The sequence below is a fragment of the Lotus japonicus genome, chromosome 5, assembly GCF_012489685.1.
Source record: "Lotus japonicus ecotype B-129 chromosome 5, LjGifu_v1.2".
Taxonomy (NCBI): Eukaryota; Viridiplantae; Streptophyta; class Magnoliopsida; order Fabales; family Fabaceae; genus Lotus; species Lotus japonicus.
Genome location: NC_080045.1, coordinates 34213507 through 34230612, shown reverse-complemented (window position 1 = coordinate 34230612; position 17106 = coordinate 34213507). Strand labels below are relative to the sequence as shown.

Here is a 17106-nt window from a genome sequence, read left to right as displayed (position 1 = left end):
TACTTAACTGCATCTAGGCCAGATATTCTGTTTAGTGTTCATCTATGTGCTCGTTTCCAATCAGATCCGAGGGAAATCCACTTAACTGTTGTTAAGAGGATCCTGAGATATCTGAAAGGTACCACTAACCTTGGCTTGATGTATAAGAAAACATCAGAATATAAGCTTTCAGGTTATTGTGATGCTGATTATGCTGGAGATAGAACAGAGAGAGAAAGCACTTATGGAAATTGTCAATTTCTAGGAAGTAACTTAGTCTCATGGGCAAGCAAGAGGCAATCAACCATTGCACTATCCACTGCAGAGGCAGAATATATCTCAGCAGCAATTTGCAGCACTCAGATGCTCTGGATGAAACATCAGCTGGAGGATTATCAAATCCTTGAGAGCAACATCTCAATCTATTGTGATAACACTGCTGCAATCTCACTGAGTAAGAATCCTATCTTACTCTCAAGGGCAAAACACATTGAGGTAAAGTATCATTTTATTAGAGATTATGTTCAGAAGGGCGTACTTCTTCTGAAGTTTGTTGATACTGACCATCAATGGGCAAATATCTTTACAAAGCCCTTAGCAGAAGATAGATTTAATTTCATTCTGAAAAATCTGAATATGGACTTTTGTCCAGCATGAAGATGGATTAGAACCTCTGACTATGATGCTTCTTTATCAGAAGATGTCTAGACCAGAAGGTAACTCCATCAGAGTTTAAGTGCCCATCGGTGCTTACTCTGAAGCTGAGACAGCAGACGTGTGTCAGTAGCTATGACACATCGTTCCTTGTGCCCGTGCTGACAGTCTATCGTAATGAGTGTTGATGTGCTTCTCTCCATCGTGTGATTTGTGTATTAACTGTTGCTATGATGTCTTTAATTTTTAACCGTTGATTTTACTTTGCTTTTTAATCAACAACGGTTATTTTCAAAAACCCACTATACACACACGTTCTCCGTCACTTACTGCTTTACTCTCTCTCTCTCTCTTCGGTTTGTAAAACTCTTAATCCCCGCGATCTCTTTCTCTCTCCATTTATCCTTCTCTTTCTACCCAAACCTTCAACCGCTTCAGAAATGGTGAAATCTAACAGAAGTGAAACTGCAGAAGGAAGAAGATTTCCTGTCATGGTAGTAGGTCAGATTACCGGTCAATCGGGCTCTGCAACTCAACGAAATCAACCAGAAGCTCAAGCTACAGGGCAGATGATTCCTCTCGCACAAAGGGGTTGTGCTGTTACGTGTGTTTACCCTCCTGATGAACTCCAGGTTCTTGCTGAATGGAGATTCTATCTTGACAACATTGCTGCAAACGGGTTTGATCTTCGTCCTGAAGTAGAAGTTCAAGGCTGGAAAGAATACTTCAACAGGCTTCCTGGTCCAGTCTACATCAAGTTGGTAAAGGAATTCTGGAAACATGCCGACTGTGATGACAACCAAGTGGTCTCCTACATTGCTGGCAGAAGAATCATCATCACAGAGAAATCAATTGTTGATCTTCTGGGTGAAAACACTGGTACAGGCTACAGACTCCAACTGTCGGAATCAAAGGTGAAACCCAAGACGAAAGAAGGTGTTAACAAAGCTCTCTACACAAACTGGAAGCCAGGCAAGAGTGATTGCAAAGTGGTAGACCTTCATCCTAAGCTGAGGATTTGGCACAAGATTCTTCTGCACTACATCAATCAAAGGCCAAAGGGAAGCTCTCCAGACTACATCAATTTCTGTCAGAAAGTGATGCTCTTCTTCATTCAAGACCGCAAGAAGATCTGTCTTCCTTTCTTCCTATTCTTATATCTCAAAGAGTGCATCAAGAAGTCCAGAACAACTGCTTCTCCAAAGTCTGCTATCAGATACATTCCTTTTGGAAGATTGCTCTTAGACCTCTTCCTGGAAAGCAAGTTGATAGAAGATCTGACTAAGGCAGGCTGCACAGAGGATCTGACGACTGTTGTTGGTGATGTCTTCACCTCAACATCCATGAAGAAGATGGGATTGATCAAGACAAAGGTTGCACCTTCTCATGAAGACACCTCTGATGAAATTCGACAGAGAAGAGTCCCTCTGACCGATTACCCTCTGTGGTCTCCAGCTGATGATCCAGTTGCTATCTTGCACTATCTAGCTGACTTGAGAGAACAAGGTTTTGAAATAGATGTGGACGAGTTCTTCGGAACCCTGCCACCAGCTCTAGAGTTTGATTCTCCTCCCAAGAAGAAGAAGAAGAGAAGAATAATAATAGAGGAATCCTCTGAAGAGCCTGATCCTTCTGACGGTGTTGATCAGAAGAAAAAGAAGAATGACCAGCTTAAGAGGAAGCATGAGGAACCCACCAAGCCAGATGCTTCATCTGATGGTGATGATGATGCTCCTCCACCAAAGAAGTCAAAGAAGCAAGTGAGAATAGTGGAGAAGAAAACTCGTATGGAACCAGCTGTTGAGGTAACCAGAACTGAGGCTTCTGCCAGGGTTACTCGGTCTGCAGTGAGATCATCAAGTAAGTCTGCTGTTACATTTATTGATGATGATTTAAGCTCATTTGATGCACTCCCAATCTCTGCACTTCTCAACCGCACTGCTACCCCACTCTCTCCCATTTAAGAGTCTCAACCAGCTGAACAAAACCCCTCTCCAACTACTTCACCTAGATCTTCATTCTTTCAACCCTCTCATGAAGAAGCACCTCTTTGGAATATGCTTCAGACTCCTAGACCTTCTGAACCTACCTCACCCATAACCATTCAATATAACCCATAAACCTCTGAACCCATTATCTCTGACCATGAACCCAGACCCTCTGATCACTCTGCCCTCAGAGCATCAGATCATCCGGTTCACAAAACCACCGATACAGAAAATACAACTCTTTGTCCCTCTGTATCTTTTCCCACAAATGTTGCTGACTCCTCACCCTCAAATAACTCTGAATCCATTCGTCAATTTGATCAAATTGCGAAACAAAAAGAGTCTGCTATCCCTGAGTACTACCATACTGTTCCTAGCCCAAGGAGATATCCTGGACCTAGACCAGAACGTCTAGTTGATCCAGATCATCCCATTCCAGTAGTCCCTCTTAATGCAGCATCTCCTTCATCTCAACCCATCCAACCAGCACTTCCCTCACAACCAGAACTTGTTCAACCATAACCTGTCCAACCAGAAAACTCAGTCTCTAACCATTCCTCGGTTAGATCTCCAAACCCTGAGGTTGAAACCTCTCAGCCTAACCTTGAGATCAACACTTCAAATGTCCAAACTCTAAATGTTGGTTCTCCTCAAGGTGTTTCTGAAGCCAATAGCAGTAATCACCCCACTTCTCCTGAAACAAATCTCTCCATTGTTCCCTATACCATGATAAAACAATTGGATTTTTCTGAGTGTGTTTGAGGTATTTAAAAATTCGTCTAGGTTGTTGTACAGTTTATAACCGTTTTGAATAAAATGAGTCATTTTATGTGCAAATGTTGTTTTCGAAAAAAGATGTGGTGCGCGCGCATGGTGATGCTCAAGGCGCGGTGGCGCGTGACCATGGCGAGGGTTGTGCGTGAGGGAGGTGGCGCATGTAGGTAGTGGTGCGCGCGGTAGCGCCCGCATGAGGGGGATGGAGCTGGGGGATGACGAGTTTTTGGGGAAAATTAGGAAGAATCCAGTTTTTGTATAATAGTTGCAAAATATTTATATAGGATTTATGTAACACCCCGATTTTCCGGGTGTCACTTTAGTAACTCAAAAATAAAACAAAGCGGAAAAGCAGGTATTTTTTTTTCATTTTGTTTTTAAATAAAAAGACTTGTCGAAATAAAGACTCAACCCAATCCCGATTAACAACGACTAATATACAATATAAGTACAGCCCTCGCTGCAACTAAAATCATCGTCACGAGTGTCCTCAAGTGACGGAAAGTAACATCAAGTAACTGAAAGTAGTGCCCGCAGGCAAATAAGTGTGACCCATAGTCAGAGTCATAAGTTTTATAAATACAGTCATCCAAGAAAGTAAGTCAGCCCAGAACGGCTTTCAAAAGACCTCCTACGTCCAACAAACTCCCTGTGATCCTCATGGAAGAGAACCACACAAAAAGCTAATAGTCGGGGACCTACCCTACCCCAAAATAAGAAATGACAATCAGAGCTATGACAACGACACCCGATATACTACACCCCTAACATCGACCCTCATCCGATCCTGCAAGAAGTTCGGGTCCACGTCGAAGGCTCAGTAATAGTCATTTCGCTCCGGGTCCTCCCCGAACGACGAACCATCACGAATCAACTGTTGAACGTCTGGCAGCAGGCCGACCGCCCAAACACAAACATGAACACAAAGCCAAGGCGCGAGGGTCAACTCACAGAATATGATATATAATACAAGCAACATGTGAAGAATAAGGGGGGGTATATATATATGTTGTATATATACATATAAGTTCTGCATTGCCTACCCTAAGGTATATACATGGCATGTTATCGAATCTCTAGTAACAACACAATATTCAATATCTCAACAATTCAACAAATAACATAACAATGTTCACCAATATCAAATCATCAAAATCTCAACATATGAAGTTAGGTGATAAGGTTAGTCAAACAATGTATCGTCCTCCCAACGCACAAGTGTCTAACTAAACAAATGTTCTCTGTCGTTTTCCCTGGGTAAACGACGATGAAATCTCACGCTTCCATGAAGTCTCACGCTTCAATGGAGTCTTACGCTTTCACGAAGTCTCACGCTTCAGTGAAATCTCACACATTCACGAAGTCTCACGCTTCAGTGAAGTTCCACGCATTCACGAAGTCTCACGCTTCAGTGAAGTTTCGCGCCTTCATGAAGTATCCCGCTTCAATGAAGTTTCACACCTTCAAGAAGTCTCACGCTTCAGTGAAGTTCCACGCCTCCGCAAAGTCTCCCGCTTCAGCGAAGGTTCCCGTCTCCACAAGGTCTCCCGCCTCAATGAAGTTTCTGCTTTCACGAAGTCTCACGCTTCAGTGAATTTGCACCCTTTCACGAAGTCTCACACTTCAGTGAAGTTCCATGCTTTCACGAAGTCTCACGCCTCAGTGAAGCTTCCCGGCTCATCCCTTGGATGGCTAAATAAACTGCTCAAAGAGCGAAGGAGTACCAATGTACTTGGAAACTTATTAGTTTCCCGGCTTATCATTTAGATAGCCAAACAATAAAACTGCTCATCGAGAAAAGGAGTATCAACGTACTCAGAAACTTATTAGTTTCCCCAAAACTTGGATTCGGCGACACTTCTCATTTTCCAAAACTAACATCCAAGCCCTAAGCTTTCATCTGACATTGTTATCATTATTTAAAAGGGTTCAGAGGTTGTTTAGTGTATTATGAATTTTCTTTGTAAAATAGTTTCCATTTAGGTTTGTCTCTAATCTTATAAGTTTAAAAGATCTCATCATCCCAAGTAATTCCCAGAGAAGTCTCGATCCACTAAAATTATAAGGGTCCGATCCTCGGTTCGTCCCATCAAACTTTTTCCCAAATTCTCATCTTGAGTATGACATAACTACCTGTTTCCCCACACTCTGACGTTCCACAAATATTCGTATAATTGCACAGTATAATCAATATAATCCAACAAATCATGTGCACAAGTATTCACATAGCCTATGATTATCCATTTAGCAAGTACAGCATATGAATCAATCAATGGCAAATCAAAGCGATAAATAAATCCCAATCACCAATGTCGGTCGAAGCCTCAAAAAACGGAGACACACGTCTCAATTAATTCACTCGGCCGAAGCCTCCAGAAAACAATTCCCAGTCAATCACAATCAAGTGCATAAACAATAAATCAAGTCGAATTGGTCGACGCCTAAAACATTAGCTAGCAAGGTAAGTTGCCCTCACCTTAGCCAATTTTCGTACTAAGGTGCAACTCCGATCCGATTACATCTTTGTTTGTCTGCGTCGGCTCGATTCCTTCCTTTGTGTAGCTTCGATGCAAGGTGCTTCCGTTTATCGTACCTTTCACAAGCATACTAAACGAAATCACTAATCGAACTACTTACTACTCAAGTCTAGAGCTATGTCTTCAGGTAATTGACTCAAAGCGAACACATGTTAAACGACTCTTTTTCAGTCAACAACTACTGTAATTAGTAGAATACTTATCTCTTTTTGAAATGAAAACTATTTTGTAAAACAAATCGCAACTCTTCACCAATTAACTGTTAAACTTCGATTTTCACAATAACAATGAAAATGTTTATTTTTCTTTAAAACTTGCTTACTCGAGGCTAAAACATATACAAGAGTTGAAGGCTTACGAAAATCAAGTTTCAGAAACTTGTCGGTGGAGAGTCGTAGAGGAAGTTGCGGCTCACGGGGTTGACCGAGGGATTGTCGCCGGAGACACAAAGGAAGGTTGTTCCTTCATCCTTTCGCGGCCAGGAATTCAACGACGTTGTCCGTTTCCCCAAAGAGTCGACGGTTTGCCCAGAAAGTTCAACCGAAGGTCGACGGTGGTCGTCGGGGTCATCGAATAAAATGACTCAAATATGAAATTGAAAATAGGGTTTGGCTCTCCTCGCGGCAAGGATCGTGGTAGTATCCTCTGTTTTTCCATCGGTCGCCGGAGTTGACCGGAAAAAGCTCCCGAAGGCGGCAGCGGCGGCGGTCGACAGCGACGGAACGACGATCCGGAACATGGGTTTTGTTGTGGAAGTCACAAGGGTTCCAAGGGTACTAACCTCGCTGTGAACGGAGGCCCGATGACACCGGAATCGAAGGTCAAAGTTGGCGACGTCGTCGACGTCAGCGTCTTACTCCTCTGTTTTCACGTTTTTCTTGCTCTGTTTTGTTCACGGTGGCTGTGGCGGCTTCAAGCTGTGATGCGGTGGTGGTGTGGTGATCTTGAGCTCATTGATTGGTGGCTTTTCCTTGCCGGAAACGGAGGACGAAGGAGTAACCACGGTGGTGGCTTGCTCGCGGCCAAGGAAAAAGAGGGGCGGCAGTTGCTGGTCTTGGTGGTGTGGCACGTTGAGGAAGGCTGAGTAGTGGGGTGGCTTGTCTCATGAGGAAAGGAGGGTGGTGGTGGTTGCTGGACCTGCGGTGGTGCAGCCATAGGAGAGGAGCTCGTGGCTCTTGGGCTCATGGTGGTGGTTCACGTGGGTGGATCTCGTGGTGGCCATGAAGAAAAGGTGAGGTGGTAGCTTCCATGGTTGTTTCATGGTGGGGTGCGTTGGCCATGGTGGTGCGCGCGTGTTGTCTAGCCAAGGAGGAAGAAGAAGTAATGGTGGTGGCTGGTTGTTCCTTAGTTTTGGGTGGGGAAAAAGGGTCCCTTGTGGTGTTGTGGTGACCAGCGGTGATGATGGCTAACGTGAGGAGAAGGAAGAACCATGGTGATGGTTGCAGCGTGAGGGAGAAATGGATGGTGAGTGTGTGTGCAGCAGAAATAAATCAAGAAGAAGAAGAAGATATGTTGGTGGTGAGAAGGAACGGTGGCAGGTTGTTGCTGCAACAAGAAAGAAAATTTGAGAAAGAAGAAGAAAATGGAAATGGGTCTGAAGAGAACGTGAAATGAAGATGAGGCATCGAGTGAATGAGTGAGTGAAAGAGAGGGAGAGTGAGTCGAGTAGTGAGTGGGAGAGGAGTCAGAGGATACGAATGAACGGAGGGATAAGGATGGAGAAATACATATTTTAGGTAAGATATTTTGTAAATCGGTGTGAATTGATTTACACACCGAAGAACTTAGCTCATAGAATTAAGAGAAAAATATAAAGGTGATATATTATTATCTCAAAAATTATGAGAAACTCTATGAAATAATGTAATATAAATTTGAATCACTTTGAGCAAAATAAAATAATCTATGGACAAGAAAATGAGTAAGAACTGAGCTAAAGAATAATTATTAGATAATTAGAAGAAATATGACGTTGTCATATTATACAATTAGGCTAAATATCATTCCATAAAAGGTCGATACTTGTTCTGGGTTCTTTTTAAATGAGAAAACGGCTTGAACGCAGTCCGCTTTAAAATATGCCGCAGAACTACTTTTTGCAATTAACGTCGGATAGAGAAACTTCCTTCTGAAGAAAGATTGGAAACATCGAAAGAAATCGGTACACGCGTGTGGAATCTTCGTTTGAAGCTCCGAATAGAAAAATTCTTCATCGATAGTTTATTTTAAGTTTCTTGAACTATCAGGGATTCAGTTTCGGCAAACTTACGAGAATTAGAATCGGACGTTCATATATTCTAGGATTTCGTGTCGAAACACTTGTCATGGAAAGGAATACGAGAAATTCTTATATTCCTCTGAAGATCTTTGAATTTCGTTTCTACATTGCTTTAAGAGAATATTAGCCCTTTACTAACGCTTTCGCCCTAAGGCAGAAGTGAATAAGGCTCATGTTGTAATCTATGGCGGCTATAGTACTATTCCCAAGCATTTTCCTAAACGTTCTTCTTCATTAAGTATCCAAAACAACATTCCCCTTTACCAGTCCTTTTGCGGTTAAACCGATTCTACTTGTGGGTTGGAAAATAATTAAAAATAATTATTTAAATCCAAGTCTGAAATTTGGGTCTTACAATTTATATTTAATTGACATCTGTTTAATAGTTCATTATATGATGTTATTTTTGAATTGATGCTATGTGTTAAGTTGTTAAGTTACTGTGATTGCAAGTTGTGTGATTGATAACATGTAAGTGTGTGTTTTGTGAAATTGGAGATGATTTGAATTGTTGAGTTCGTGATGAATATGCTAAAATAATTAAGACTTGGAGATGGTCTGAATATGCATATGTTAGTTGAGTTGTGCACAATACACTGCATAGTTGTCAAGAGGCAATGTTTGCTAGTTCTCGTGGAGACTAGTGACTTGTCCCAAAACTGGAGTGGTTTTGAAGCCTAGAGCGAGGGCTTTATTGGTGGTTATCTGTCTGGAGTGGACGCGGTGATACCGCTAAGGATAACAACTTTGGTACCAAAGGCATTTGCACGGAGACAAACTTGAGTCATATATGTTATTGTAGGGAACTGTTGATGTTAAATAATGATAACTGCGATATTTTTGGAGAATTTGTTATTGTGGTAATTGAAGATATTTATATTTGCTTTATCTGAGCTGTTAATTATGGATTATTTTCATATCTGTGAAGTAGATTGATTATATAAAATTAAATAATTTATTATTCGTTAGTGAACTGTGAGGAATTTAGGTGGAACACATATAAGCTTTTACATTACTTATTATTATGCTTATCCATATGATATGAGTTCTCACCCTTCTGTTGGAATGATGTTCTATGCGACATCGCTCAGGTACCGAGGATAGTGGAACTTCTCGCGATGGTTAGTTGGAAGAGCTAGTCTTTCATTTATGGTTTAGTTAGGGGAGTCATGCTCTGTTATGTAACACGGGGAAACGTTTAGTATTTTACCTGGATGGTAGGAGATATTTTGTGAACTCTCTTTATTTATTCTTGGAATATATTTCATTTTGGAGTTGAAAAATAAATCCGATGTGCTATGCATAAGATGTTATGACACTAAAGTTGGAAATTTATATATTTATTTTGAGCATGACAGGTGATTTGATTTATGGTTTTGGAGAATAAGTGTGACACCCTCTATGTTATGCATTTTACTCTGATTTAACCTATATTCTTTATGCGGGGTTTAGAGGGTGTTACACATATCATTTTAAATATGAACATGTGCAACTCGACATTCAAAATCATGTCACGTACCAACTTGATCTAGGTTGGAAATTTCACTCTATCAAGGTCGGTGCATCGATAAAAATTGAAAATGTGCACATGTATCGCATCAAATATATTTAACAATCATAGGGAATCCCCTTATTTTGCCACAATTCTAATTTTTGTCTTTGAGAACAACATCTGAGAAATAGACGTTCGCATCATAAGACTAGGGATGGTCTAACCGGTCATATGCTAATCACAATCACTTCTTCCATATGAAGAACTTAGCTAATTAAATCAATGCTTCAATATTGCAAATAATATTTTCTCGCATTTTGAATCCTTCAGGGACTTTCACATTTTTTCATTTTTATCTTCATACTTTGATATCACCAGTTGAGAAAATTGGAGAGCTCAAAGTAGGAGAGTCTCTAAATCACTCTTGAATCTCAACATTCTCCCCCTCAAGTGTGAGTTACCACCACATTATTATACTATTGCTTTGAGATTCCATAGGTCGCTTCCGGAGAACCACCATACAATATCATATACGTCATCATGTCCTTCTAGGACAATTAACCATACTTTGATATAAAAAATCACAACTTTTGTCATGTTTGATGAAAGATTTGCTTCAGAAAATATCTCAATCACAATCATACATAAAATGGATCCAAAGCGCTTTTGCAATGGAGAACGTGTTGATGAAATATTTACTTCAGGAAATATCTCAATCACATAAATAGATCCAAAGGATTTCTATCATGAGTGAGATATGTTATGCATCATCGGATATCACTATCAATAATATAAAAATTGAAAAGAATACAAGACCCTGATCTCCTTCAAAACATATTTGATTCAATAGAAGCAAAAAATAATTAGAAGAATCAATAATAAACTATTGATGATATAGCAACTAAGAATGGAATTTGAAGAAATAAAAAACGTGTTATCATGCTCGAGATAAATAACGTGCTCCATTAAGGTCAAATATCCATCAGTTTAGTTTTTTGCATTTAAAAACATTAAGCATATTTTATTTTGAATTAGGTAAAATACATTCAATAGAATTAATTAATCTTTAGAGCAACAAAATAGGTAAAAAAACACCGTAACAGATCTGGAAAAAAAAAATAATAACCAGGAGAAAATGTGCCAACCCACATTATAAGACAATAGACCAAATAAGCCCCAAAATAGGACTTATGCAATTCATGCTCCTTTTCTAGATTTTCGGTGGATATATATGACAATACACAAAATATCACAGTTTCAATTCCATGCATATTGCATACCACTTTTACACACCGTCCCACATTCTGTTACATTCAATATTTAAACATCAAGTGTTTGCATCAATCATGCTTTTTCCACTAAAACAATGCTTTTGTGAATAAGACATACAAAATTTTCACAGTTTCTTTTGTGAAACATAATCCATGTTTATTTGTGCTTGAATCTTCTGGATTCATACATAAAATGTATCATATTATGATTCTTCTGGAATCATATGTTTATTATACTATGAATCTTCAGGATTCATAACTTGAACATATTGCACTACGATTCTTCTGCAACCGGAAATATATTGTACTACAATTCTTCTTGAACTGTAGTTTATAATAACAATAAAGAGTAAAAGAAGCAAAACTAAAATAAAAATGTATTTGGACTCCATAGTAGTTTCACCATACCTAATTAGAGCTTCATGTTGATAACGTGTTATAAATAAAATATAAGCAAGTGATGGAAGATAGAAGAAGAGTAAGAGGAAGAGAGAAGCAAGAGTCAGAGAGAATATTGTGGAATGAGGGTTGGTTGCTTGATGCAACCTCCTCTATATTTATAGCATTATTCAATGGGTTAAGTACATGAGATAAGAATACATGGGCTTGACCCATATGGTCATCTTATTCATAACAAAAAACTTAAATTGTTTTAACAGAACCCTAGAATTTGAATCACAGTAGACAGAAGAGTTACGCCGATCAGCGACGCAGAACCCTAGAATTTGAAGAAGGTGACCACTTATTCCTAAGAGTTACACAAACTATAGGAGATGGTTGAGCGGTTAAGTCAAGGAAGCTCACACCAAAGTTTATTGGACCTTATCAGATCAATTGCCGTGTAGGACCAGTTACTTATCAGATTGACTTACCACCGTTTCTTTCCAACATTCACGATGTGTTCCACGTGTCCCAACTGAGGAAGTATATTGCAGATCTAAAGCATGTTATCGAGCCAGACAACATAAAGATGAAGGATGATTTGTCTTTTGAGACGCCGCCAGTTAGCATTGGGGAAACAAGAGTGAAGTAATTGAGAGGAAAATAGATTGTATTGGTGAAGGTCATTTGGAACAAAGACACGGACGACGCTACGTGGGAGCTAGAGGAGAAGATCAAGGAATAATATCCGGAACTTTTGGCTGAACCTTAAGTTTCGAGGACGAAACTTTCTTTTCGGAGGGTAGTATTGTAACACCCCGATTTCGGTGGCGTCACTTTAGTAACCAAAAATCAAATAAAGCGAAAAAGCAGGTATTTTTTTTTGTTTTCTTTTTAAATTAAAAGACTTGTCGAAATAAAGACTCAACCCGATCGCGATTAACAGCGATTAATATACAATATAAGCACAACCCTCACTGCAACTAAAAACATCGTCACGAGTGTCCTCGAGTGACGGAAAGTAACATCAAGTAACTAAAAGTATTGCCCAACGGCAAACAAGTGCGACCCATAGTCAAAGTCATAAGTTTTATAAATACAGTCCTACAAGAAAGTAAGTCAGCCCAAAACGGCCTCCAAAAGACTTCCTACGTCCGACAAACTCCCTGTGATCCTCATGGAAGGGAATCACACAAAAAGCTAATAGTCGGGGACCTACCCTGCCCCAAAATAAGAAATGAAAATCAGAGCTATGACAACGAAACCCGATATACTACACCCCTAACATCGACCCTCATTCGATCCTGCATGAAGTCCGGGTCCACGTCGAAGGCTCAGTGGTAGTCATTTCGCTCCGGGTCTTCCCCGAACGACGAAGCATCACGAAACGATCCGTCAACGATATCTGACAAAAAAGGCATACATAGCCCCCCACACACAGGTAGCACGCGCAAGGGTCAACTTACAGAATATAGTATATTGAATACAAGACAAAAGGTAAAGTATAAGGGGGTATATATATATGTTGTATATATATATATACATATAAGTTCTGCATTGTCTACCCTAAGGTATATACATAGCATGTTATCAAATCTCTAATACGATTCAATCATCAAAACACATAACGATGTTTATCAACATCAAAGCATCAAAACACATAACGATGTTTATCAACATCAAATCATCAAAATCTCAACATATATAGTTAGAGTGCATGATATGTCAATGCAACGTCAATTAAAAAGGTTCCGGAAGAAGTAGGCTGGGCACGATCGAGTCGGTCCTAACACTAGCATTGTGTCGACCATAACCCTCGAGTGTAACTTACAACCTTGACATAGCCGGATCAGTCCTAACCCTGTGGGTCGACTTTTCCCTCCGCTATGCCTGACAATCAACAGGTCGATCCTAACCATACGGTCGATCATATCCCTCATCGAATGCCCGAGTTACCCGAAGGCATATACTGTACCCGAAGGCATATACTGTACCCGAAGGTATATACTGTACCCGAAGGCATATACTGTACCCGAAGGCATATACTGTACCCGAAGGCATATATTGATTCTACGACAAAAGGCAGATAACTATAAAAAAAGTGCAATCACCCATGATAACTTCTCGAGTCATCCGACTCATCTAATTTGATGGTCAAAACTGCTCAGCGAGCGAAGAGTAACATTGTACTTGGAAACTTAGAGTTCCCTGACTTATCCTTTAGATGGTCAAATAAATAAACTGCTCATCGAGCGGAAAAGTATAAGCATACTCAGAAACTTTTGAGCTTCCCCAAAACTTTGATTCGGCGACACTTCTCATTTTCCAAAACTAATATCCAAATCCTAGAAGTTCATCTGAGATCATTAACATTTAATTAAAAGAGTTTGAATGTTGTTTAAAGCATTATGAAATTTCTCATGAAAATATTTTCTTTCCAAGACTATAAGTTCAAAAGATCCCGATATCCCCAAAATCCCATGAGAAGGTCTTGAAACCACAAAAGAAGACAAGAGTCTGAACCTCAGTTCGTCTTGTCGAGATAAACCCTTAAGAATTCGCCACCAACGGGGCATAACTAACCGTTATTCCTCACATTTTGGTAGTCCACGATTAAACGATATAAATTGCACTATATGGTCAACATATTACAATAATAATTGCATGTTCCAAAATAATGCGCACAAGTATTCACATAGCCTAAGATTAACCATTTAGCACATAGCAAGTATGGCATGTGAATCAATTAATTGCGGTAAAACATAACCCTGTCCTATCCACTAGGAAGCAGTAAGACGGAAACCAGTAAACGGCCGAAGCCTCTCAGAAAACGGAGACACACGTCTCATATAAGTTTCACACGGCCGAAGCCTCAAAACATTTTCTCCAGTCAAAGCGATAAAGAAACATAAATAAGCAAGTCGAAGTTATCGATGCCTAAAGCATTAGCTAGCAGTGTAAGTTGCCCTTACCTCTAGTTCTTCCAGAATCACAGTGTAAGTCACACTCCCAAGCTTGCTAAGTCAAGTCTAAGGTTTCCACAAACGAACCTTAGAGCAAACAAAGCAAAATCAATCAAAATAAGTCGATACACTCGAAACAATACTAACTAACGTGAGACAAAGCTCAAGGAGCTTCAGAGTACCACATTTAGGCACGAATGGAAAGGCTTTTCCCGAATGGATGAGTTTTGACTCAATTCAAGTTTTGTACAAAAACACTTTATTCGCTAAAACGTGCATAACTCGAGCCACAGAACTCGGAATGACACGAAACCAAAGCCAAAATTTCGACAACGGAGAGAGCTACGCTATAACTCAGGTTATACAGACCAAAAAAAAATTTTTGGACACGGTACCATGGCATATAAGTTTCGGCCACTATCAAAATAGGGCTTCCCGAACTTTTTCTTCGATCTAATTTAATTCCTAGGTATTCTTACGCGATATCTAGGCCAGGGAAACTCTCAGAAAAAATATTGGGTCGAAAACTAACACAGGGGTATTTTGGTCAATATTTTTAGCTCAGAATTTCAAAATTGGAATTTCGAAAAACAAATTGGATGGGGACGTCACCAACGACGTTTACAACAACTAATCCTACTAGCGCTAATCTAAGTCGAGAGTTTTCAGCCTAAAGGATGAAACTTTGGCTCAAAATGGGTTTTTCAAGCAGAATTGGAATTCGGCGACATTTCGGCGACATTCGGCAAAATGTAATCCGCTAGAAGTACTCTTGGGTACGTAGGGAATATGTTTAAACACTAAAATCAAGTTATTTGGACAGTTTTACAAAAAACTCAAAACTTTGAGTACAGAAAAACATAGAGAAAAACGACAGAATTGACGATCAGAAGTATGTAATAGCATCTATACCTCGAGGTCTACGCGTAGCAACTGTCAGTGAGACGATCAGGCAAGAAACGGCGAAAAAACTTCTTCTCCCTCTCTCCCTTTGTGCTCGCGGGTTTGGTGCTTGAAGGGTGATGAGAAAATTGGCATGGTGATGAATGACTATGGTGCGTGGGTCGTTTGTTGCAACAAGGAAAAATGAAGAAGAAATTGGTGATGAGAAGAATTAGAAGGCATGGTGTGCGTGTTGTTGCTGCAGCAAGAAGAAGAAACATGTACATTGCCTTGTCTGATGGTGTTCAGGGGGCTTGGAAAATATATTAACATGTGGTGGGGCAAAGCTGGAGGGACGTGGAGTGATAAGGTTGGATTGATATTTTGAAAAGATATTTTTAAAATTGGTATGAATTGATTTAGACACTGAAGAATTTAGCTCACAGAGTTAAGAGAAAAATATATAATGGATATATAACTATATTAAAAATTATGAGGAACTTTATGAAATAGTAAAATATAAATTATGATCACTTTGAGCAAATTAAAATGATCCATGAACCAAGAAATGAGTAGAAATTAAGCTAAAGAATAATCGTTAGATAATTAGAACAAATATGACGTTGTCATATTATACAATTAAGCTAAGTATCATTCCATAAAAGGTCGATACTCGCTCTGGAATATTTTTAAATGAGAAAATGGCTTGAACGCAGTCTGCTTCAAAATATGCCGCAAAACTACTTTTTGCAATTAACGTCGGATGGAGAAACTTCCTTCTGAAGAAAGATTGGAATCATCGAAAGAAATGGGTGTACGCGTGGGGAATCTTCGTTTGAAGTTCCGAATAGAAAAAGTCTTCATCGACAGTTTATTTTAAGGTTCTTGAGCTATCAAGGATTCAATTTCGGCAAACTCTCGAGAATTGGAATCGGACGTTCTTACATTCCACGGTTTCGTATCGAAACGCTTGTTTATAGACGAATAAGAGAAGTTCTAACATTTCTCTGAAGATTTTTGGAATTAGTTTCCATCGTGTCTTAAAGTGTAAATCAGCTATTTACTAGCGTTCTTGACCTAGGTTTAAGCGAATACTAATCGTGCTATAACTTTTATCGACTTTGGTACAATCCTTAGCTTTTTCCTGAACTTTCTCCTTCACAAATTTATTCCATTCAATAAACACTTGTTCAGGTTTTCCTTCACGTTACATCAAATTAATCGTGAAAAGGAATTTTATTCGGTTATTCTAAGCTAAAAACTTTGGGTCTCACAAGTATTGTAAGATGTAACACCCTCTAAACCCCGTATAAATATTATAGCTTAAATCAGAGTAAAATGCGTAACACAGAGGGTGTCACACTTATTCTCCAAAACCATAAATCAAAACTCCTGTCATGCTCATAATAAATATATAAATTTCCAAAGTTAATGTCTAACATCATATGCATAGCACAGCGGATTTATTTCAACTCCTAGATAAAACATAATCCAAAAGTTAATAAAGAGAGTTCATAAAATAACTTTTAACATCAATGTACAAAACTTAGCGTTTCCCCGTGTTACATAACAGAGCATGACTCTCATAACTAAACTATCTATAAAAGACTAGCTCCTCCGACTAACCCTTGCGAGAAGCTCCACTATCCTCGGCACCTGAGCGATGTCGCATAGAGCATCATTCCAACAGAATGGTGAGAACTCATATCATATGGATAAGCATAATAGTAAATAATGTAAAAGCTTATCTATGTTCCACATAAACTCTTCACACTTCACTAACAAATAATAAATTATGTAATTTAATATAATCAATCTACTTTACAGAGATGACAATACTCCATAATTAACAGCTCAAGTAAAATAAATATAATTGTGTCCAATTACTACCACATCAAATCGCTCCA

General features: G+C 39.3%; 1 long non-coding RNA gene across 1 annotated transcript; it reads right to left on the bottom strand.

Moving 5' to 3' along the window:
- Positions 1 to 3817: 3817 nt before the first annotated feature.
- On the bottom strand, positions 3818 to 7629 carry LOC130716797 (uncharacterized). The gene is made up of 3 exons (XR_009012169.1): positions 6291 to 7629; positions 5872 to 5988; positions 3818 to 4280 (listed from the first exon to the last, which is right to left on the bottom strand). It is a non-coding gene; the product is annotated as an uncharacterized LOC130716797 (long non-coding RNA).
- Positions 7630 to 17106: the final 9477 nt, after the last annotated feature.